This window comes from Melospiza georgiana, chromosome 1, assembly GCF_028018845.1.
Source record: "Melospiza georgiana isolate bMelGeo1 chromosome 1, bMelGeo1.pri, whole genome shotgun sequence".
Taxonomy (NCBI): domain Eukaryota; kingdom Metazoa; phylum Chordata; class Aves; order Passeriformes; family Passerellidae; genus Melospiza; species Melospiza georgiana.
Window position 1 is genome coordinate 105,540,483 of NC_080430.1, and position 25,954 is coordinate 105,566,436.

The window sequence follows — 25,954 nt, forward strand, 5'->3', positions numbered from 1 at the left end:
GAAGTATCATTTTATCATCAGCACACAGTAATTTAGACTCAGCAGATTCCATACCAAAGTTGAAGATTCATGTAATTGTAAATAAATATCTGCAAGATGACAGCATAGCAGAAGACAGTCTCAGGGACATGTTCTTTAAAAAAGCCTCAAACCAAACAGTTAGAGGAAATATACCCTATAGGGTAAATATAAAGTTCATAACAGAGTACTGTGGAAGATAAAGCAAAACATCGACCCACAAAAGCAAAATCTTCCAGAAAAAGGTAAGACATGTGTGTAAGACATCAGTGGAAAGAAGTTTTACAAGACAGATCAAAAAGGAAATGTTAGCACTGGATGACAGCAAAGGAATGCATCTTCAACAGCATACAGAATGTCTTTATTCCTTTATGAAGCTAATTTCTGAAATATATTCACAGAACTTTGAATGTCAGCATTTTAATGATAGTGGTCTGATCTACCCTTCCCCCACCCCCCAGAGATGTTTCAGAAGAGGAATGGAGATTTTCGGACAGCTTTTTTAATAATGTTCATGGGGTCTTCTACGGCATATCACCGTGGTTTGTGCGTGTGGACTACAACCAGCGGAGTTTCTGGTGGGGAGGTGAACTGGGGCTCTTGCATTTGTAGCCATTGTTCAGCCTGAACAAAGAGGGCCGCTCTAACTGAACATCAAAGAAACTCAACCAAAGACTGGTGTTGAGACCTTGAGCTGTTTGAAAAACTGGCAGAAGCTGTTAGGTAACAAACAATCAAAATTCTGTAAATACTTTTAGAAAGGGATGTGCTTCAATTTTAATTATCTTCTGGCTTGCCTAGGAGAAAATTGTGTTCCTGATGGAAGAGTAAGTGGAAGAGAAATCACCATCCTCTTTACTTCTTCAGGGAAACTTAACAAGTGTGGAAATACACTAGAGAGCTGTTAAGATCCCTTTTTCCCTTCCAAAGTGTTTTTAGAGAAAAACAAATTAAACCCAAGCACATAGCATCACTAGTAGCCATTTCAATGTGGATAAGTGAACATGATATTTAGACCATGGATCTGAGGCATAAGAATTATATTCCAGTTGCATTTTTATGTCTGTAATTCTGGAATGTGTTGTAAATTATTTTCAGTTCCATGACATTCCAAAATGTTCAGCATTTCACAATCAAAGCAATGATGCCACTGGTTCCCTAGTATCCTCAGTTCTGAGAATTTTGTCAAATTAAATCAAAAGTCTTGTTCAGGCTACTGATGACCTATGAAAGGTTTGAATGATTCTATCTGCTCTAATTTGTTATCACATAGGAATTATTAAATTACAAAGAAGGTAGGAATTCTGGGGGGACTATTTGGTGGTTTTAACCATTAAACAGTTCTTTAGTTTTTCCTGTTAATTCTGCATTTTCCCAAGCTCATCATAAAATAAAGAAAGGGTACTACTTCCTGCTCTTTATCTGTGCAGTTACATTTCATTGACTAGACAGAACGGAGTGTCCTGAACAAGACAAGATCATTGGGAAAATGTGTTTTCATGTAGCTGCAAGGAGTATTATAATGATCAACAGAGGGCACAGTAAGCTTACAGAAGCAAGAGTGTGGTGTCTCATACCTTCTCAGACCTGGTTTTGCTAACCTCTCTGAAGTTATTTTGGGGAGTTCAAGACATTTATTAGTCTTGGTAACCTCCATGCTTGCTTTTGATATCCCTAAATTTGGGGTGCCTTATAGCAGCCTGGCAGTGATGGATATATGCATTACTTTTTTGTTCATGACATCTCAATTTCAAGTTATAGGTGCCTGATTGAGGCAGCAGTTGGCAAAAATTCAGGAATCTTTGCCTTGCTATTCTCTATTAGAAAAAAAAAAACAAAAAAAAAAAACCAAACCAAAACAAAAAAAACCCAACCAAACAAAAAAAAAAAAAAAAAAAAAAAAAAAAAAAAAACCAAAAAAACCCAACCCTGAGAATGTGAAGCTAAATCTCTTCTCTCTTTTGATTAAGAAAGAAATAGGAAAAGGAGAGATTCACTGATGAAATTTTCTAGAATAGAGTTACAAACTCTAGCTCAGTACATGCTTACACTGTTATGACTGGAAACAGAGCTGAAATATGACTTCTCTGTGCAATGTGGTGCCTGAGCTAAGAAGCCCTATGAAGATAGCCATGCTGCTTCCAGAGACTGCAGCCACTCCATATATCCTGCTGGGCTGTGTGGATTTTCAGCTGAGTTCACTTCTAGTTACAAATATCAGCTTCATTTGCTGATAACAGTTGTTAAGTTTAAAGGGATCCAGTGTTCTGGTGAACTTTGAACATGGTGAGGATATCCAAATGTGGGTACCTTCTGGTCTTGTAAACCTAGGAATGGAAATTGTGTTAGTATGTCGTGGTTTAGGAATGATATTCCCCAATTTAGTATTCCCACTGAAACTCTGCAATCCATGTGTTTAGTAATAACTCCTTCTTTTCCTTCACATCTCCTACCATGCCAGGCTGAAGAGTAGGACTGGAGGCACAAAAGATGAAGACCATGGGTTGAAATAAGAACAATTTACTGGAAACAGCAATGAGATAAATAACAGTTACAGCAACAATACTAGTAACAGTATTAGTATAAGAAAAAAAGCCCAAACAATTCACATGTGGTTGCTCACAACATTCCACCAAAACCCCCTAAAATACCTCACCTCTCCCTCCTCAATGCCATGCCATCCTTTCCTCTGTCCCTGGAAAATGAAGTGAGTTGTTGCAGAATAACCTCTATTCCTAACCATGCTCCCTCCTACTGCAAAATTTCACCCTGTCCTGGCCAAACTCAGGACAGATTAGAAATGAAAATACAAATTTTTTATAAACTTTAAATATTATAAAGGTTGTGTGACTTTTAATTTAACTAACTCTTTGAAAACACAGCTGGAGAACAGAAAATTGACATTTAAAACAATCTGGTATACTATGCCAGGTACTTATCTAGATTATTGGAATTAGTGCAGTCTGGCTGGGAAATTTCACTTAACATAGCTACCATCAAGAGAGAAGAATATGTGTGACTAGGTAAGTGGTCAGTAGTTGTATAAATAAATTGAGCATGTCAACATCTGCGACTGTTCCTTTATGCACATTTACAAAGGTTATGTTACTTTCACGGGGGTATGGTAGTGCCTGGCAGGGCCTGAAAAACACCTGTGAAAAGGAATTATGTGTATTCCTGAGGGGGATTGCACTAAATCTGGTGCTTAAAGTCATTAAAAAAGTGAAAATTCCTCTCTAATTATTCTGCTTACTGAGTGCTTGCTAACTGCTCTGTACATGCAGTTTTCCAGGAGAACTCAGCCCAACAGTATAGGTCATATCTGGCTCTAAATTCACATTAGATATTAAAAGTGCTGTTTTAAAAGTGTTTCCAGTAACACTGTGGCTATTGTTCATTAACAACTGGCAGTCTAAAACTTCTCTACATTGAGCTGCTCACTTTTTTGCTATGTTTCATCTGAAAATTCTCAAGTCGGGCCTGTGAAGAGACCCTACTGTGACTGGATAATTCATGTGCATAATTTTGGGACTCCCCATTCTCGGAAGTGGTGTGTTTTCTAAGTTACTGTCAGGTGCTTTATTAGCAGAATCCTTTTCAGAAGGGTGAGGTATCATTGCTGGGCTTCATGAAGTGTGTTAGGTTTTCTCATCCTCTCCCCCCACCCCGGCTTTGCAGCGCAGCGTGCTCGGGCTCTCCACTCCGGCGCGAATTTCAAAAGACAGTAACACACGCGGCAGAAAGCTAATAGCTAGAAATCAATGAATTCCCGTCTGTGGGGCTGCGCAGCCAAAAATACAAATGCAAAAAGGAACAGAACTCACGGCAGAGTCTGTTTTTGAGCTCCTGCCCTACCGAGAGCAGAGATACTCACCCGAAATGGAAGCTGTAGCTGGCTGGGTACAGGCAGGTCTCTTCACCGGAACAGGACCTCTCTGTGGGCGAGAGAGGCTCCCCTGTCCTCCCTCTGGAAAATCTGCTCACCAGAAAGGAGCTGGGCTTTCCAGAGGCGCCGAACAGTCCACGAAACTTCTTCTGGGAATATTCCCAAAGTCTCTAGCTGAGGGACTTGCAACCAAAGCCCCTTTCAGCTGGATGCACGGCTGCCAGAAGCTTCTCCAAGGTGCTGCGGGTCCGTCTCAGGCTGCAGAGTCGCTTTGCCCACCTCAGGGACGCCAAATATTGGAAAAAAAGGCTCCCAATATTATCAGTTAGATTGTGCCTGGGCCAGTCTGACCCTCGCTGCTGGGCCAAAGGCAGCAACTGCGGTGTGTCACCCCAGAGATACCTTGGCTTGCTGGTGGTTGCAGCTGGGCACTGAACAAGTCCAGGCTTGTTAGGACCCCGTTTACCTCAAGAGGAATGGCTTCAGGCGATGGTGAAGAGAAAAAGGAGATGGATTCTGCTGGAGGGTTTAATGTCCAGAGGTTTATTCCATGGTTACAGAGGTCTGAATGTGAGCAACTGCTCCAACAGAATCCTGACCGCATGGTCTGATCACCTTATTAAGCTCAGGGACAGGGGGAGGGGAGGTACAGGTGAGCCACCAACCAGGTGAGAGGGGCAGGGTCTCAGGGGAAGATGACACCCAGACAGGCCAATGACCCCTGGGCCTGAGTGGCATCCTTTGAATTTGACCAACCACACGATGCCTTGCTGGAATGTTAAGTCTGAGTGACAGGACTCACTCAGCATGGGGGCAAGGGGGAAGGGAGAGAGACATAGGCACACCTGGGAAAGTGACCTGAAGGCCAAAATGGGACAATACAGCACACCACAACACTCTCCTAGTGTGTTTTCACATGCTTGTTTTTTTCCACCACCTTCTTAAGCAGTTATCGTTCCTGTGATTCCCTTGAACCTTACCCTGCTGAAAACTGATTTTATGTTGACTTAGTTTTGCCTACTATCCTGAAAACAAAAAAGTTTTTTGTCAGGTATTCCGTAACCCTTCTTGAGGGACCGAGTGACTCAGACTTGCAGAAGGGAAGCCAGCACACTCAGTTGCATTTTGGACAACTCAGAAGTCCACCCAATTTAACTCTCCACACCCAGTGTGTGGAAAATCACAAAAATGGAGGTATATACACACTGGCTTCTTGTCCATAGTGAGAAGGCAATGTTTTTTGTTGAAATAAGTATCTTCATTCAATTCCTGACAGCTGTTTGCCATACTGAACTTTACACAATAAAATTATTTTTTCCAGGTTCTGAAAAACTCTTCATGTAATTGAAGGTATTCTAATGCAGAGAAAGAAAAAAAAAAAGATGGGAAATAAGTATTTGAATAATACGTGGTAGTATATTTAATTTGAGGAATGTTTGCTGTTGCACACCTTAAGACTGGTTTTACCTGGGACTTCATTGTGACATTATAAAATTGGGGTGTGGGGAATCTTTGTCTTTGCTTCCCAGAAAAGTATCGTGTTCTTTTTACTTAAGACCTTTATTCAGAGGTGGGAAATTGATGCTATTTCATTGTCTGTTATTTTGTAGATACTAAATTCCTTCCAAATAGACTGTCTTTAAGTAGTAAGCCTTACAAAAAAAGCAAAATATACTACAATGTGATCTGAAATTAGGATTACATGTCAAAGAGAAGGGTGTTTTAGGTTATAAATATTCTATTTTAGCCATTTATATTTTGAATTATGATTGTAGTTCACTTCAGAAAGACTAATAGTCTCTAAGACTATGCAAATGTCAGCCAGTGCAGAATTCTCAGGATGCAGTGCTGCTCAGGATTTCAGATGAGTAGTTACTGGGCAAGTCGGAAAAGTGTGCATATGAATCCAGAAACAGAATCTGCTTTTAGTTGCAAGGCTTGCTTTAGTCAGTGTCATAGGAGATAGCATTGCACCTCAGGCAAGAAAATGTGACTGTTTAATGTTTGAGACAGATCTCATGCTTAAGTCCAGAAACTGAAGTATAAATGTTGTTTGTTTTTATTTTAGCAGGGAAAAAGCAATAATCTCAACTGGCAGTCCAAAAATAACCAGATTGGAGGGTGGAAGGAAAAAGAAGGAAAAGGGAGGACTAAAATGGAGAGGTAAATGTTGTTGTGTAGCCAGAGTTCCCTTGCAAGGAGGAGCAGGGAAGCAGCATTTTATCAGGAGTTTGTGGGAATGTAGTGGTGTATGGTGACTGCAAAGGAGGAGCAGAGACACCACTGCTACACCATAACATTTGAAATGGTTAAAGAGATTTGTGGGAGAGAAAGGGGAGTATCTCCAGTTCTCCTCTGGAGATGTAAATACCTTGTGGTCTGTTGTGTCATGAAGTTCCTTAAATACCTCCTAAATATTGGACTGTTTCTAGTAACTCAATGTAATGTTATCTCTCCCCCTTTCTATTGTAATTCCTGGTCTCACATCACTAGCTTTAGTCTGGGTGGTTCAAGCATTGGGAACGTCTGATTCTTTGCAATGAAATTTTGCAGGAGCAGATTCTTATTTGCAATTCCTTTTCCTTGATCATAAGATCAATAGGGGGTGTTGTGGGATTGTGTCATGTTTAGGCTGGGATATGTGGTTATTTTGTATCATCTTTGTATTTATGGAAATGAAAAACCTCGGGCGCAATGGAAGGAAAGTTATGAGTCCTGAAATGGATTTTCCCTTTTTCCTGATTCAGAAGTGAGCTGTGATGTGATATGATATCATTTGAGGACTGGAAAGGAAAGGGGAAGATGGAAGGAAGATAGAAAATATGAGACTCTAAAAGTGCTTAGAACCCAGTCTCAACATCTATTGCTTTTTTTCCCTCATGAAAATAAATTTAAATGTTTCTTCTTAAACATTTTAGAAGTGCAGTATATTCTTCCTTGAAAGTATTGCTGCTAGATATTACATAGGCTGCCATTTTTAAGGTTTGAACCATAAATGCAACACAGAGGAATATTTTGCTAGTAATTAATATTATTTCTTTATATGTGAATTTATTTTTTATTTTATTTTGTTTGATATTACTTGTTTGGACTTGAAGCCTTTCTTCTAAATTTTGCATTAGTAATTACAGGAAAAGTTGATGGTTTTCTCTAGTCATTTATCTCACCTTTGGTTTAAAGGAATAGATGGCAACATGTAGTTATATTCCTTCAAAGCTAAGTGGTCTGGAGAGGGCTGAAATAACCCAGACCGCACTGAAAGATAGCCAGTGTTTCATTGCAGAAGAAAATGCAAAGTCCTGTGTGTGGGCTGGGGTAACCCTGCACAGCAGCACAGACCATGAGGCCAGCTGGCTAGCAAGCAGCTTGGTTGCTTCTGGTGGTATTTATGGATGATGAGTTGTGCCTGAATCTGCAGTGTTTCCTTGCAGCACAGGGGCAGTCATGTCCCAGGCAGTGTTACCAGCAAGCCCTTCCTTCCCCTGCTTGGTACTTGTGAGAGCACATTAGGAGACCTGCAACCAGTTTGGAGTCCTCTGCTAAAAGAAATTCCCTGATGTGCCGAGTCAAATCCAGCAGAGAGCTACCAGAGTGGTCATGGGGCTGGGGTACTTCTGGGGTTATGAGGGGTGAGGCTGAGAGAACTGGGTTTGTCCAGCATTAAAAAGAGATGGCTGATGGGAGGTCTCATTGCTGTCTTCACTACCTCAGACATACAGAGGAGATGGGGCCAGACCCTTCTCAGGGGTGTGTAGTGGAAGGACTCGAAGCCACAAACTAAAGAAAACACAGGAAATTGTGACTAAAGAGTAGGCATTTGGGGAAATGACTGGGGTAAAATCATGAGAGCAAATGTAGTATGAGGCTGAGGGGTATCTCTCCTTGGAGGTATGCAGAATTTGGCTGGGCTGGCTTTGAGATGGGCGCTTGGACCAGATGACCTCTAGAGATTGCTGCCAACTTAGATGGTTTAGTGCATACTAGTAAAAGGCCAAGAGGGACATAAATGGGATTTCCAATGGGATTATGCAGCATAGGAGGCATCTCCTTAGAATTGCAGGCATGTTTGTGGGTTGGAGTTTGTTGGGACTTTTTGCTAAAACCCTGCTGACTCTTTCTTTCACCTTAACTTACTTGAGAACATGCCTGTAATTTCTCATTTTAAGATGCTTTGATTGTTTGTGTGTTTGTCAGGTTTACAATCATAACAATTTATCTTTCTTCTCATAATAACTCTAGAAACTGATAAGGGCCTTGATGATCCAATGCCCCATTTCTTTGTAAGCTTTGATCAGTGAAGTAGATAAAAAAATCAATTTCTGAATTATTCTGGTTCAGATTTTGCCTGGATACTGTCTGTAAATAGTAGAGATGATTTACACTTATCTTTCTCTCAGTTTGTGCTTCAGGCTCTCAGCAAGCTCCAGCAGATATGAAATGGGTATGATGGGCTGTAGCAATATTTAGAAGGCTCTGTTCAGAGCTGTGGTTCTAGCAACTTGTTTCGCATGTAGTAATTTAAAGTTCTGGAGGACAAGGTAAAAAGCTCGCAATCTTCCAAAGAGGTGAGACCCAGTGCAATCAAGTCTCTGATGGCGCTACTTTGTAAGGGGCATGCAAAAAGTACATTTTCTGTGCTTTACTTTAAATCACTTGCTAGCTTTAAACCCATTTGCTAGACATTATTTACTCTCTGGAGGCTGCTTTCATGGACCTTCTTGAGAGCTGAAGTTACTCAGCTGTTCACCTGCTATGAACCCACATAGATGGGCAACTAAAAAGGAAAATCTCCCAAGCAACGATTTCTATGTACCTATGTGACTTACTTGACTCAGATAGTTTCTTTATTGCCATGTGTCAGTCATCTGCATGTGTCTGGGTTGTGCACTGTGTTAGGGACTCCCCTTTGAGGAGGGTCACTTGGCATTTCTCCTGAGCTCAGCTGAGGGCAGTTCATTCCTCCTGTAGAAGTCTCGCAATATCCCTCATTTCCTGGGAGCATCTGGAGCATGGTGTGAGCTGCATGAGCTACTCTGGTAGGGGCAGCTCATCCATTGCTGCATTGATGTAGGAGCTGTAGGGCCCTGCCGTGCCCCATCAGATCAGACTTCGTCTGTATGTGCACAGATAAGATGACAACAAATATGTTGTCACTGCTGAACCAGCTTATTCCACTTGCAGCCTGTTCCCATGGAGGGCAGTCTCTGGCAGGCACCAGGAACAAGTGACAAAGACTGGGCAGTGGCTGGGCTCCTCTCAAAGGGACAAGTAGAGGAACACAAGAGCCTGTGTTGTGCTCAGCACAATGTGTACACGTGTGTCCATGCTAGAAATGGAGCATCCTCGAACTATGATTGCAGCTGTGGGCATGGGTGGGCTGATGAGTACAGAAGACTCAGTCACTTCACTGATGATGGCCTGGGTAGGCTTTTGGTGTAGCTCATGTTAACTTTGTGATGCAGCCTGGTCAGATACTGAGGGCAGCAGTCAGACACCACACTTTGTGTCACTTCACTATTTAGTACTCTTTTTCCATTAAGTAGCTGTTGAAAGTACTTATGGTCCTGTTCCTGTTCCCCCTAAAGCCTGATCACCCCTAGTGGTGCTGGAGAAGAAACACAGCTTATTCCCATCACATTAGAACAACTTGGATTATCCTGAGAAGAAAGAAAGAGAATTTAAAAAGTGAAGTGAAAGGAGGGAATATCACATTAAATTTAATTATTTTTGTTTGATTTTGTAGTCAAAACAAAAGGGATTGTTCATCTCTCTTGGATAAATTGGAATTACAGATTTTACATAGCAATTTAAGCTAGTATTAAACTCATATATAATCAGCCCTAAAGTCTGTTAACTAGATTTGTTCTTAGAAAAAAACAGTGAATTGCCAGCTTCCTGAAATGCATATACTTCCTATGAACTACCCAGACTGCTCTAAAGGAATCGTGCCATCAGTTTGGCCAGCTGACAAGGCATATGGCAAACTCCTTTATGATGCCTGTTATCTGTAATGATAGCTGTTTGTGTAGCTGTGCTATTCACTAGGTGAGAGTAGAACAGTAGTGCAGCAATTGCTACTGAGTGGAACAAACTGCAAAAGGACAAAAAAAATTAAGACCAACATTTTAGAAATGTGAGAAAAAGAAAAGCAGCATAGTCACCCAGGGGAGTTTCTATAGCAGCAGTAATCCGAAACACTCAGGCACATTGCCAAGAGCTCCAGTAGGTTGTTAATCAAAACTTCCAAATCTCCTGCCAATCCAAGGCTCTCTTAGCATCAGAAGAGAAAGCTGTCACATAATGATGTGATACTTAAGTTACATAAAGAAATCTTCAAATTTTTTTTTTGTGAGGAGTATTCCTGTCCTAAACAGATTTTTTTTTCTTTTTTCAGACTATAAGAGAACCCTTCCCATTGGAGTTTCAATTGAAATTATGTATTTTTAAACATTATTACACTTAATTTTTAATAAGCATGCAGGGTACTTTTGGATACCCTAGAGAATATATTCTCTTTTACTGGCTGCAATTAGGTGTTCCAGTAGTAAAATGCAAATCTTATAATTCTTCCTAGGAATGGCAAAAGGTAGTAGAAAGAAGATTAAGCAAGTGTCTGTGTAAAGCAGACACTTTAATTGCAATGTAAAATTTAAGTAAATTCTGTAAAAGTGCTGCAATTATCTATTTAGTTACCAGTAATATATGGCTTTGCTTCAGGCATTGAATTAACTAAAAAATAGCGTCAGCCACTTCCTGTTTGTATGGATAGTTGGTTTCTTTATAGTATCACACAGTAGGCATTTTTTTCAGCTGATGCTGACAAATCCCATTATCTAGGAGGTGTTTCTATTGCCTAATCTTAGCAGCAGTGAAGGCAGCAGTGATTTCAATCTTTTCCATCTTAATTTTCCGGGTGATGGATTTTTCAGTTCGCTTGGAGGGAGAGGAGAACGTGGCAGGACATAAAAGGAAAGTGCGCTTTTTGGCGTGGTTTTCCATTCCCACTGCTTGCCTGGCAAGCCCTCGGTGATCCCAGTGAGGATGCTGGAGAGAGGCAGGAGGGAGGGCAGGAGGCAGAGGCAGTACCCGCTGGCCATTCGCACCGGGAGCGTTCCGCGGCACCGCGCTGTTCGCTCTGCCGCTGGTGGGGTCAGCGCTAATTTACACAGTCTGGCATGTTTCGAGGAGAACTTCACTGCTGAGGGAATGTCTGAGAGTACACGGGGATGCCAGTGAGCTTGGAGAGCTCTGGTTTTAAGCTGTGTTTTTATAGGAGCTGTGCTGCCATAGAAACTGAGAGACTATACGTAAGCTTTGGCTTTCTATGTAAATAGCCGTAAGTGCCTTTGGCCTGCCTAAATCTTGGGAGAGAGAGAGAGATTTATGGGGCTTAGGAGAGGAGAAGTTCCCTCCCCCATGACCCTATTTCCCAAAAATACCATATGTCAACAGGATTCTTTTAAGGGAGCTGTTAAGAATATTAATGAAACAGAGCATCCTGGGGTTTTTGTAGGATAACCCATGTCAGTTGATTTGGAGAAAAGCTTTCACCAGTATAGTTTTCAGCCTGTCAGAATGGAATGGAGAAATTTAAGATGGAAGAAAAATTCTGAGTACTGCTTTATAGGTCTCAAATTTCATGTTATAGCTGTTGTTTAGCCCCCTATTCTTCTGCTTTAGCACAATTTCAGCTACTGAGAGTAGACTCATTAATACCATAAAGATCCCTGTGTGACATGATAAATCAGTCTGTTATGGGCCAAAAGGCATGGTCAATAGCCTTAGGCAAAATTAGTGTAAGGTAATAAACCCAAGAAGATGGTATATATAAACTGAATTACTTTCAAGCCAGTAGGGACACTCTTTAATTCAGTAGTAGTTTGGCTTTTGTTTAGTTTACTACACTTGCACTGTAGCTGTGTGTAAGAAGTACACAGTCTTTTCTTGGATCACTGACCAGTTTAGAGTTATGAAGGAGCCTAGATATCTGAATGGAGACGCAAGAGGACTAAAACCCAGGCTAACAATTTCAGATTTCTTTGGATATGGGGCTTTACCCAAGGGTCGATAAAATAATTTCACTGTTTTGCCTATCCATCAACTCTCCTGAAAGACTGTCTGCACTTCTGTCAGACATGAGGTGGCTGTCAATGCAGGTAGATGCAGGATGGCATTGATCCAGTTAGGTGTGTGACAGCTTTGAGCTTCAGTGCAGGCTAGAGACCCCAGGTAAATGCTCAGAAGAGTGACTGGTCTTGAAAAGCCTGTGGCAGAGCATGCTTGGCTATGGATGGGTGCAGTGCTCTTAGTCATTGCAAGCAAGATTAATTTCCCCATTTGATTGGGACACTTTAAGCTGTCTGAAAACTGTGCATCTAGTCTGAGCTATGTCTGGGTGCCTTTTCCTGCCAATGGAAAAGTGATGATATGTCTTGTCTTAATGTGGCTAGATGAAATTACATGTGTTGAATATCCCACTTAGATTGCTACTGAACTAAGCATGATTTTATGTACTTCAGGCCATCACAGGCCCCCCACAAGTGGAATGCACCTTCATGTATTGCACTCTTGCTTCAATGGAGATGATCAAAAGATCACTTTTTTAAAAGAAAATAGTATACTTGGATTGTAATTCTGTGTTCAGGACAGACCACAAATTGGAATTTTATACCTAAATCCATCAATCATTTATGTAACAGGCAGTCTAAATCATGCCTGTGATACTGGCAGTCTACTTGTAGAACCATAAATTATTGATCTGCTTCCTGCAGATTGTTTGCCCTTTCTGACTTAGACTAAAATTATTTACTGCCTTGGTTTTTTACGAATGCTTATGTCACACAGGCCTTGTTAAAAATAATAGAGGCAAAGACTTCTTGAAGAGGTTTGAAAGATAGAAACTCTGTAAGAGAGTTCAGTCTCCTACATGATTCTGAGTTGATCAGTTTATGCAGACCACATTTTCAAGGCAGTCTACATTTCCATTTATCTATGGAAACAGAAAAAAAGAACTTGTACAAAAATCTGAAGGTTTTTTGATCCTTTTCACTGATTTTTCCTAGAAATCCAGTTACAAAATTATCAAGAAGCTGTTCTAAAATCTTATCCCTGTAAAAGGAGTTTTTGCTTGCAGCAGTGGGTTTAATGACAAAGGTGCTTCATATCAGACTTGTTTTAATAAAATGCAGTAACCCCTGTTAACTTCAAGTGTGCCTTAAATTGCTGCACTATTTTTCTTTATTTACTTTTAATCTGGCAGAGACTGATGGTTTGATCTTCAATTTTAAAAAGCTGTTAGTTTTATGAGATCTGTAATGAGTTACAAATGTAAATTTGATCTAGGAAAAGTACAGGAATTTTCTGCTGCAATTGGTCCCTGGAATTGTGCCCTAGAATGGAGATAAACAAGGACATATAGGCTGAAGGAAAAATGTACCTTTGATATCTAATGTGGTTTGGTCTTTATGTCACAATTATTGCAGACTCTTGAAAGGGCAGTCTAACACACATTGGGCCACTGTGAGAAGGGAGTGTGAGAAGGACTGGAATCAGTCATTTCTCTCACAGGTGTTTACAGGTCTTCCCTGAGGATGGCAGAAACAAGAATATCGCCATAATCCTCGGCTATGGGAAAACCAGCTTTTTCTGAGACCCACATTTACAGCCATCACTGAAACATACCATTGTGAAACATACCACATTTCAGCTGGGCTCCCATTCCCATAACTTGTGCTAACAAGAAAATGAGTCTCCTCTCAGAATCGCATTTAATACACCATTTCTATTCTTCACATTCAGCCCACATGGTGCTATGCCTGAATAAAAGCAGATTGGCTTCCTTTTTTATTCAGACACTCTGGCTAACCCTCATATACATAAAAGAACTGCATCAATGTTACCACCCACTGAACATACACATTTTTTTCATGAATTGGGTCCAATCCCTTTTTAAAGAAGCTCTTAAAGGGATTGGGTAGCTTCTTTGTGTGTTACGTAGATCCTTCCCACTTCACAGAATCAGCAACAGCTATTGTTGGGAGCTAAAGAAGCCATTTTCCTACCAATTGAAGTGAAATATTAGTCCTGCTCCATAATAAGCTTAGTGAGTATTTACGCGATACTGAGGTAGTAAAGAACCACTAGAGATCTTGAGTGGAATATAAATAGATTACCTTTTACAGGGTCTCAATGAGAGGAAGCTGAGAAATATGTCAGCTGTTTAATTATTAACATTCAGTATAAATCAATAGCAAAATAGGCTTTGATGGTGATCTTCAAAAGGGTTTTAATCATTACTTCCCTCGAACACAGAAAGTAAGTCTGAGCACTGGGGGTTTAGCCTGTGTTTCTGTCAACTGTACTGGAAGGTTACCACTGTGGTGTTGCATTGACTTTATTAGCAATAATTAAGATAGCACCAGATTTTTAAACTTATTGGCATTTGGGACTATTGCTACCACATGGCATACCTGGGTAATTCCTGAAGCACAGAGGACAGACTAATGAACAAAATTCACTTAAATCCCACTGAAATTAATTAATTTGTATGATAGGACTGTCGATTTTGGGCCCACATGATGCACGTGCATGGCACAGAATGCAGTCAAAAGTTTTATGATTTTCCTTTGGTGCGATGCTCCCCTGCCACCTGCCAGGAAACTGATGAACACACAGGCCCCTGGAGACAAGGACAACTGTGGAGCCCAATTTCTTCACCAGCCCACTTTCACAGTTTGAATTTGTGCACTTCATTTTGCATTTTATTTGATATTACAGAAAGATATGATATGTAAGCCCCTGAGGAGTGTGTTCCCTAGTTTGTATAGAAAAGTTATTCTAAGTGAGGTTGGGAGGAGGTGTGGGATGCAAAGCAGGGTGGGGCAGGAGGAGAACAGTTTAATGCAGGTGCAAGTGACATTGAGAGAAAAGAATAATTTTATAGTAGGAAGTGCAGAGTTGCTAAACTTTCTGGGTGTTGAAGTCTTGCTGCAAAGTGCAAATTCCTGATGGATTCCCTATACCTATCCAAAATAAGATCTTCCGCTTTTCCTGCGGTAAGTCCCCACTCCCTCATTCCATATTTCTGCTTCTTCAACTAAATTCATGTCCTCCCACCTTCTGGCTGCTCCAGCTCTGGGTCGCTTGCCCTGCTTCTCACCCCTAATGTACAAACTCTCCTCATACCAGGTTGCAAATGCTCCAGAACTGCCTCCATCTCTAAGCACTTCTCTTAAAACCTGTGCATGTCCTTGTACACTCCTTCACTGCAGCATCCCTTATCTACAAGAGCTTGGAGGCTTGGAAGATGAGCCAAGGGCTGCAGCTGTAGCTGTGTTTCCAATATATTTAGCTTCTCTGCAGTCATAGCTAGTCTCTGATCTCTTGTGTGCTGGCCAAGGTGCTGAGACTGGGTCTGTGGTCGGCCTTGCAGGCTCCAGGATGGAGGGAAGCTGCGCTGTTTGTGCTGTGACCTGGCTGCCAGAACAGCTCTGGTAGGAAGGCACTCAGTGCAGGCTGAGCTCTGGTACTGTGCTCCTCCCTTCTGCATGTTATCCCACAGGAGTGTGTCTACAGTCACATGGTAGTCTGCCATGAGACTTTGAATATAGAGTCTTTTGGGGGAAAAAGTGAGGCAGAGAACAGCAGGGGAGAGTAGGAGCTGGTGTCTGTGAACCTCATTGGCTTGTCCAAATCCAGCTGATGACTGGATTTCCTTTCAGTGTCACTTGAGGGGTGGGCTCACTGCTGAAGCCTTTGGGTCATCTGGATTGTCCCATGGCTCATGTCAAAACATTTATCACCCACTGTGTTTTCTGATATCTTGGTTTGGTTTTTCTTAAATAATGAAACCTAAACTGGATCAGTATATCTGACTTGTCATACGGTCAATTTACACTACCTTTGCAATTTTGACAGATACTATTTAAGCTATAGCTTATGTTGTTATTTTTTGATCCTTCTGTTTCAGGACCTAGGTAGAAAATATTTTCATGGCATGGTTTGAAAATTTGATCTGCAAAACCATATTTTGAAGTTTGTGTCCTTAATACCACTCGTGAAATTTGCTCAGCAAGTGTGTTTTACTTTAGTTATTTTCTGGTATACTGGTACTGGTCATAGGAAAAGGATTTTTTTTCTTTCAAGCAAACATCCAACAGCCACACTAAAAATGTCAGAGTGCATTATTTTATTCCTTTCTCTACCTCCCTGATCACATCCTTTTCTTGCTATTGCTATTGCAGTGCCTCTTTCAATTAAATAGATAAGTAGACCTCTTCCACTGCTCATGCCAACATATATTGCTTGGTGTAGGGTTAATAGCTCACACTTGCTGCTGCTGTTCTGCCTATTGCCAAGTCAATATGAGCTTGTTCAGACTCTGTTCAATCCCTGTAGCATCAGAATTTGAGCTCTATGGCCTGCTTCAAATGTTCACCTGCCTCTTGGATGAGCAAAGTACTTCTGCCAGGATGACAAGATTTCATACACTGAGCCATCCAGATCATTTTACCATAATCTCACGATAATAAATCTTTGAGAGAAACATTCTCTTCTAGAAGTCCTGCTAATGTACGCTGTGATCACTAAGGAAAATGGTTTAGAGCTATGAGTAATTTCATTAGAGTGGTATCATTTTTCCACAAGGGAAATTTAGAGAATTATTGATATGGAATAGCATGAAATGAAATCCAGTCCCTTTGTTTTTCCTTATCATTATATTAAATTTCACTGTTCAGAAATATATTTTTCAGTATTTCTGTTCTTAAAGTTATGCTTGAAATAAATTTATCCTTGCCATTTTGTGCCCTTTGGTTTTTCCTTTCAGGTATTTTTACTACAAATAATGTCATATTTTAGTTCAACTTATTTATAGAATATTATTATGCTGACAGTTACACAGAATTTTTTAAATCCCACAGCAGGTCAGTAAAATGACAAAGCTCAGTGTCAAGTCATCTGGGGAGACATGTTACTTGTAACCTTCCAAACTGATGAAGTGAATCCATCGGTAGATTTGCTTTTGCACTTGTTTTTCCTAAACCAGTACTTTGGAGAAAAGTAGTGTAGTGACCTGCTACAGAGGCAGTTTTTCGTTTTGTATCATTTGATCAGGCAAGCTGATTTTGCTGAAAGGCTTAATAACTACTATCTAATGCACTAATTAGCTGAATTAGTGAAAGCTGGTGAAGTTCCATCTGCAAAGGATTGGCATAACAAATATATTACCCCAGGTATATCCAAGCAGATCCTGAACTGTGTAATACAAATTATCAAGATCACTTCATGGAAGTTGTTGGTTTTCAATACATGATTGATAATGGAACAGCAATTCAGGACTTAATATTATGGTATTTAAATTAACCATCATACTTCATGGAAAAGAACCATTTGTATATCCTCAACCTAAGTCACTTAACAATCTGTGACTTAGTCAATTGCTATCTGAATCATTTTGTATCCTGGAACTGTAACACTTTAGGAAATTTGTGCAATTTTAGAAGAAAAATGCAAGAAAAAATCTTAAAGGAAGTGCTTCTCTGTGGAATGTACACTTTGTGCCCTGTTACATAAACTTTTTCTTTAAGGAAGGAAAGTTTTTGCTTTGGGAATGCCCTGTTTCCTTTTTTCAGCAGATATGTAAAATTACTTTCATGAGTTACATCTTCAGAGGTGTTTGCTGATATTCAGGATACCATATTGTTAAGTGAACATGCTTTTATTCTGGCCAAATTAGTAATTATTTGCCAGATTTTTTTTGTTCCTCTCTTTGTCAATTCCAGCTCTTTTTTGGAGTCTGTAGGAGTATGAAAAAGGTGTCCTTTTCTTTGGCAATCACTAGCATTGCACTGGCATTATTAAATTTCTGTCAGTTTTTGTAACTGGAGTTCTGGCATGCTGCTATGGCTGTTAAAAGAGGATTGATTAATATGCTTTTCATTTTCACATGCTTGTGAACAGACTTACCTCCTAGCATAGACTTTTGTTTGTCCTTTTTATAGCTGATGCTAAACCAAGTTATATCTTGATTAATCCAATAGTTGTATCTAAATCAGAAAAATGAAAATAAAATTGGGTATTTTATTTAACTTGAGCTAAGACCTAAGAATTTAGTCAAAGCCAGTTGCTTAGGGTGTCTCCTCATTTGCATATTTGCTTTAGGCAGGTGCTTTGTCCTGTTGAAATTGTTAGGTCTTGGTATGCTTAAAACATTGCCTGTAGAACCCATATGACCTACTGGCACCTAAATTTAAGCTTCCCTGCTGTGAACATGCAAGGCCGTGTTTAGAAAACTGATTCCACTTGCCTGTCCAAAAGAGCTGCATGAAGGCATGTCTAGATTCATGAGCAAGAAACTGATATTTGCTATGCTGCAAGGAAGCTTTTGTCTTATTGTTGCTGGTCAGGTACACAGGAGTCTCAGAATGTTAATTGTCTTTTACCATAGCTGGAACTATAACAAAAATTACCACTTCTTGCATGTTTTCTTTGGTAATTTAATTTTCTATTGACTTGAATGACTTAGCTTCATTTACTAAATGAAAATATTTGGAAATCTTTCTCTGGCTTTTTCATGCATGTGGAAATTCATATCTTTTTGCCCAGTAGTTAAACTTTTTGTTTTGCAAAGTACATTTTAAACATCTCATTTTGTCTTCTTTACTTGTATTTGTTGTAAGAATCATATTCAAATAATTCACATCAGTACATTTCTGTGTGCCCTCAATATCTGACATACTAAACTATGAACAGAAGCTCTGTATATAAACATTTTTATAGTATGCCCACTTAAAAGCAAAGTTTAATATTGATTTTATTACTTTCTTTATGATGCAGTAGATAGCACCACATTTCTTAAAATTCTTGACCACAACATTTAAACCTCTTTTTCTTTTAATACTTACATGTACATATCTCTTTTAATCCTTAGGCATGGAGGCAGGATGTGTTTTTCTGTGATCTGAATACATAGATTTCTTTGGCATAATTGGTAATTACTTAGTCAATACCAATTGACTAAGGAAATAGGTACATAAATATATATACAACCACAAAAATTATGCACATTCACAGAGACATAATCCTCTATATCTACATATTTGCATATATATGTAAATACAGAACATTCAAAAATTGTTTGAAAATACAAGAAAAAAAATTGAAAATCAGGAGAAAACACATTTAAAGTGACATTAGGAACAGAGAGATCTTAAGTGCTCAGAATATATATGTCATATGCCTTTTGCTAACTAAAAAAAAAAATGGGAACAAACACTGCTAACTCCATGGTGTCAGAATGTATTGATAACCAGATATGCAGTAAATATCTTTCACTCCTGAAGTACTTGCCACTAGTTTACAAAGTAGTTTCAGCAGTGACTGGTCCTATGTGTACTAGCCACTAGAGGGGGGATGAGACACATCTTTTGTCATGAAACTTTGCAGATAGTTGGTGGCAGAAGTCTTGAGATTCTGCAAAGTCTTCTGCATTTTTATCCTCTGTAATGTATGGTCTTATGACGAGCCAGTCATCTGAAATCTTCTCACTTTGTGTACTCAGAGTGTAATCCTCATTTCAGATTCACAAAATCACAGAACAGGTTAGATCCTTAGGAAAGGACCTTTGGTCATCTACAAAGATAGAGGCAATTTCCAATCTTAAGTAGATAGATCAGGCATTATTACAGACAGGTTTTAAGGGTCTCCAAGAATAGAGATTCTACAGCCTTTCTGGGCAAACCCGATCCAGAATTTGGCCACTAATGTCCATGGTTTTTACTTTATCCTTGAAATGTAACTGGAATATCCTTAGTCACAGCTTGCATCTTTTGCCTTGCAACCTTACATTGAGCACCACTGAGGAGACTCAATCTCTATCTCCTCTACACCTTCCCCTGATTAGTTGAATACACTTGTAATGTCTGTCCACCCACAGCCTTCTCTTCCTGATAGTTAGGAAACCAGTTTTCTCAGAGTCTGCTGGTATGCCATCTACTCCAGACCCATAGTGACTGTGGTAGCTCTCTGCTGGACTTGACCTGGTGTATTAACGTTTTCTGGGAAGCCCAGAGCCACCCTTCGTTCTCACAGAGTGGTTTTACAAGTGCCAAACAGAAAGGAAGAACCATTTTCCTGAAACTGCAGGCTACAATTGTTCCTATGGCCCAGTAAGCCATTTTCATATCATGTTCATAAACTTTCATATTCCTCTCCAATTCAATATCTATTACTTGCTTCTACCTTATAGTTGATCCTTATTCTTCTGCCAACCTTTAGGTCCACTCTGGCTTCCACTCCTGGCTTTTTTCACGTTTCTGTTTTCCATCTCTCATCACCTCCTCTCTGCCTGTGTCCATCTTTCCTTCCCAGCTATCTTCCTACACTCTTCTGCTATACCAAGTGAAGAACATTCATCATGGTATGTAAATGTTTTACATACATTGGCGATCTTAGATGTTGACATTTCAAACATAGGAAAAATAAGGTCTTTGAAAATTCTTACACCCTACCACATTTTTTCTTAAAAATAGTCTTCCATTGACTGCCCTTGGTGGTAGTTGCAAGCACACTGCTATGTGAAATGGAGATGGAGTACAGCTGCAGAGATTTTATTTTACCATATTTTGCATGAAATTGCTTACCAGTTCTCCAGGCCTTGATTCTTTGTTCTCAGCGTGATACATAGTGTTCTGTCAGAGGAATGGGATTCATTCTTTCAAGTCATACATAGAATAGATTTATATGGATTTATAGTATATTTATGTATGGTTTATATGGAATAGAGCAAAAGGATTGCTGAAGTGAATGAAATGTTTCTAAGGCATTGAGATGCCCTGCAGTGTTATCAAAGCATTTATTTTTGGTTTTTTCTCTACAGAACTCCACCCTTTTTCATAGCCACAGGTAAAGTGGCATTTTCCCTACTTCGCACACTGTATAATCAAGCAGAAAATGTATTTCCAGGAAGAATGAGATCTGCTTAGGGCATAGCTTTAAGCTAATAGAAGACTTCTCTGAATATGATGCATAAAGGCAAGCAAAGATGCTGTTATTTGAATATAATCTCTAAATATACTTGCAAAAATTGATAATACTACAATCTATCATTGCCACATTCCATTAGAGGATTTCAGTAATTCTGCCACAGTGTTAAGGATCTCAGATGAAGCTGAAATGTACCTCTCACCTGACACACTGCATCATCAAGTTGTGAGCCGGGCTCTTTCAGTAGAAACACTAGGTAAATTTAGATCTATAGTCTCAAGAAGAGAGAAGGTGAGGAATACAGGCAACTGAAATTATCTATATAAGTTGTTTAAAAATCCTTTCTAAAAGTGAAAATAAAATCTGTGATGGCAATGACGCAACACAAAAGTAAATTGTATCAAACAGCACCTTGTCACTGTAATGGGAAGGAATCTGAGTGAACTGTTTGAACTTGCGGTATGAGAATTGTGGAAGTTCATGTAAGTTTACTCGGAATGTTAATATGGGAGAAAAGTGAGGAAAAGAGTACTAAATTAAAAAAAAAAGAGAGTTGTCAGTCTAGACAGTCTACTTGATAGGCTAAGACAGGAATTCCCTTCTTTCAATATCTGATAGGATTCAGAGTTAAGTAATTTTTCTTTCCTTCCTGTTTTTGAAATAAGAAGGAAATAAGGAATAAGACAACAGGATTGTTCATGTATTTGTGAGGTTCAAGAGTAGATGTTGACCCTCAAATTCTAAAACCGAGACTTCCTTTCAGTGGGTACAATAGCTATATCAGTGCTGCCGTCTGCAACCCCGAGCTCTGGACACTACAAAATAAAAAGTAGGTATAGAAATGGAGTTAGGAGGCATCTTTGTTCAGGTACATTAAGTTTGACAATGTGGAGTATAAGGAAGAAATAAAATTCTGCAGGTAACTCTGAGTAAATGTACTTTTCAGTGAAAATAGCTGCGAGAACTAATATAGGTGATAAGTATGTTGCAAAATTCTGTGTTGCTAGCACATATCATTTGTAACCACTGTTATTTCTATAGACATTCCTATGTCAAGCTGAGTGGGTGGTTGACACCCTCAGGGGATGGGATGCCGTCCTGAGGGACATGGGCAGGATCATGAGCCTAGGTGGAACTCATGAGGTTCAGCAAGGCCAAGTCCCAAGTGCTGCACCTGGATTGGTGCAATCTCCAGTTTCCCCATCTGGACTGGGTGCAATTCCCAGTTTCAATACCACCTGGAGGATGATGAGATGGAGAACAGCCCTGTTGAGACGGACTTGGGGGTGCTGGGGACTGTAATGGGCATGAGCTGGCAATGATTACTTGGAGCCCAGAAAGCCAGTTGTGTCCTGGGCTGCATCAGAAGTGTGACCAGCAGGTCAAAGGAGGCAAGTCTGCCTCCACTCCTGAGGGACCCCACCTGGAGTACTATGTCCAGCTCTGGGATCACCAGCATAAGAAGGATGTGGACCTGCTGCAGCATGTCCAGAAGAGGGACCCAGAGAAGGGCAGAAGGCTGGAGCACGTCTCCTGTGAGGACAGGCTGAGAGAGTTGAGGCTCTTCAGCCTGCAGAAGAAAAGGCTTCAGGAAGACCTTACAGCAGCCTTTTCCTACCTAAAGAGGCACTACAACAAAGATGAAGGATATTCCTTTTTAGTAGCGCCTGTAGGAACAGGACAAGGGATAACAATTTTAATCTAGAAGAAGGTAGATTTAGAGTAAATATCAGGAAGTAGATTTTTACAGTATCAGTGGTGAAAAACTGGAACAAGTTGCCCATAAAAGTGAGAGATGTTGCATCCCTGGAAATATTCAAGGTCAAGGTCAGGTTGGGTGGGGCTCTGGGCAACCTGATCTAGTTCAAGGTGTCCCTGCTCACTACAGAGGAGTTAGGCTAGGTCAACTTTAGAGAACCCTTCCAACCCCTGTTGCTGTTGTTATTATGAAGTAGGCATAAAGTTAACTCACATCACCCATCTGAGCTCTTCACCTGTGGCTGCGTTTACTTCTCAATATGTCAATTTGTACTGTGCAACCCACAAACTCACCAAAAGTACAAGCCTGAACTGTTAAGATTTTTTTTTAATATAAATAGATTTGTGTTGAAAAACGGATAGTTTCTTTGCTCTTATGAGATAAAAAGACATAAATGTGATACTTTAATTTAAAAAATCCAAGTGTGTACACAGTAATGTCTCTTCTCATATGAGTCGCAAGGTTATAGCTCAGGAAAGCACTCACACATCCCTCTTCAAAAAGAAAGAAAGTGATTAAGGGCATTCTTTACAGGTAAAGAATCTCTTATCTTAAGGCTGTGTTGATTTTGCAACTTCTAAGAGTGATGGCTCAATACTGCTTTTTAAAATGCAGTTGTCATCCCTTTTTATAGTGAGCAAAATTTCAGCAGATAGATGAGAAGCAATTTGCATAGTCATATAAAATAAGACCTTCACAAAAATGGTCTATTAACCCAAATTGTGTCAATTCCATTATTCTAATTTAACAACCAAATACATTTCCTCTTTTAAAAGGCATTAAATTTGCGTAGTTTTGGTTTTTTAATAAATCTTTAAAAATTTATTTGTGATATAATCCTAAATTTCTGTACTGGTTTGGCTGAAATAGAGTTAAATATCGTCCTAGAAAATAAGTTACTCTTTCTTCTCATTGGCAAGTGTTCTGAATATGTTTGGTTTTTTTTGAATGTACTAGTAAGTATTCTCAGTAATATTTCAGAGATAGAGGAGGAGTAATATTGGCATTGCTAGGCCACATTTATCCAACACTTCATGAGAGAGATACAGCGATTAAGAGAGAAAGTAGGCTTCAGGTTTCTGATGTTATATTTAAAAACTTTCTCTGGAGAGAAACCCAGAGAGATCTTGAGCTAACAAGGTGTTCTATCTGGCAGTCCTTTATTCTAAAGATCTTTCATTTTAACTTTCATTTACTGTTTACATAGAACATCTGAATTAAAAATACTGCACCCTTGTGCATGTGTTGATCACAGTGAAACAATTTTTACACAGAAAAACCTTACCCTTTGTCACATACTGGTCTCAAATATTTTAGGTCAAAACCTCAATTGTTGTAAATCAAGACAGAGTTGTAGAAATGTCTCATGGATGCCTTAAATTTTGTCCGGTGAATGGTTTTTGTGTGTTAATCAAAGTAGAGTATGCAGCTATTTTGATCATATATTTTATGAGTTCCTCTAGGACTACAACAGTGATATGAGAACAGAAACTGCTTGTCAGAGTGGTATTTCTATTACAAAGCCGTCCAGATTTATGCTATTTACTGCTGTAAGTAATAAAGACATCAAAGACTTACAGTGAATATAGCATTAAGGTTCAATAAGGAAGTCATAATGATTTTGGAGAATCTTGTTTCTGGCAAGCTGGGATTGTATTTCCTGTCTGCCATGACAAGTCTTTTGTTCAGTAATGGTCTATTGCCCAAGGAAAAGATGAGCAAAAGCCATTCATTTTGAGGATCAGGTACTGAAACATTGCACACTGAAGGTAGCTGAATGTCTTGAAGGTGAGAACCTATAATTCTTAGTAGAAATGCTCTGTCCTTTTCCAGTATGGGAAGGCATTCCAACTGGGTCCCAGCATCCTGCTGGATAAGAACAAGAATACATCTTTCCTCCTGCCCTGTTTTGCCACATCCTGCTTTCCATAGGAAGGAACTCTCTCAGTGGGTGACGGGGCCAGATGGATGCCACTGCTCTGGTGATACTAAATATAACCAGAACCCCAAAATGAGGTAAATTTTGGGTTTGGTCATGCTAGAACTTTGTTTCTTAACCTCCCCTCTAAGTCACTCCCCAAAAAACATGTGGCCAAGACCAATGCCTTGGTTGGCACCAATTCTCTTTTGTTCCCATACTCAACCCTCATATGCAATTCAGGGCTGTTAATTCAGCTTGTTATTCCATCTTGAGAGTTTCCTGAAATAGCCTTGGAAAATAAATTAAAATCTGGAATGGCTTTTTGCAATGTGGAAAGTAATGGATATTAAAAGCTGACTGACAGCGTGCTTTCCTGCCTGTTGTCAAAAGGAAATAGAAATTAAATTTAGCAGAGTTCATGACTATTGCTACACTAAGGAGCTCTCAATCAGTAGTAAAGTAGATAGGAACTGTCATCCCCATTTGCAACAGAAGCTGCAATTTGATGATACAAATTTGCCTTCAGCCTGCCCTCCTTGAACCAGTCTAGTCCCCATCAGATTCGGGTGCCATTGTGCACATAATAACACAGTTGGACTCAAAGACTTTCAGAGTTGCACTCAGACTTCCATGTTTTTGTAGTATCTTCCCTGCTTCAGATTAAACTGATTTTCATTACATATTTAAGATTTGGCTCAGCAGCACTAAAATGGTGGTATTTCTAATGGTGAAGGAGGTTTTCTGAATCATTTAAAATTCTGATATGGTAAAGCATGCAGTTTTCCCAGTTACTGCACCTTCTATAAAAAGTCACAGATATATCCTTAAGGATGGCATTCAGATTTTCTTTCCACATCATGAGCATTTAGCTCATCATCATTTGTCCTGATAGCTGATGTTCCTAAATGAGAAAAGCTTTATTTTACTTATTTAATGTTCAGAAGTAATTCCATAAGTGAGAAATGTATTTACTGAGGGAGCATATCTACTTGAAATAATGCATTGAAGAACTTGTGAACACATTTATGATAATTAGGAGAAGGTAAAACAGGCAATTTGTCTCCCAGATACTGCCAAGTGAAATGGAATTAGATCCTCGAGGCTACTTCTCCATGGTGATTGTAAATATAAAGTTGGCTATGATTTTAAAAAGAAATTAAAGCTTTTGGGTTGTTTCACTCACACATGTTTTATGAAGAGATTCTAGGCTAGATTATCAACATTTTAACAGACATGCTTGCTTTATTTTAGAAATTTTGGTTCTTCATTTCTATAGTATGACATCCTAATGCAAAACTTAAGCATTTGGAATTAAATGATGTTTATTTTGGCATCCTAATTTATTTCTCTAGAAGCATTTTCAAGTACTTACACTCTGTGCTAACAT

At 39.5% G+C, this 25,954-nt stretch overlaps 1 protein-coding gene across 7 annotated transcripts in view; it reads left to right on the forward strand.

The window, feature by feature from the left end:
- DLGAP1 (DLG associated protein 1) overlaps window positions 1–25,954 on the forward strand; it is a 407,137-nt gene that overhangs the window by 101,586 nt on the left and 279,597 nt on the right. Inside the window, exon 3 of one of the 7 annotated variants that reach the window (XM_058041401.1) lies at window positions 5,973–6,067. The exons of the other annotated variants lie outside the window; for them this stretch is intronic. The gene's annotated coding sequence lies outside the window, so the exon portion shown is untranslated. The remainder of the gene's footprint in view (window positions 1–5,972; window positions 6,068–25,954) is intronic. 7 annotated transcript variants of the gene reach the window in all.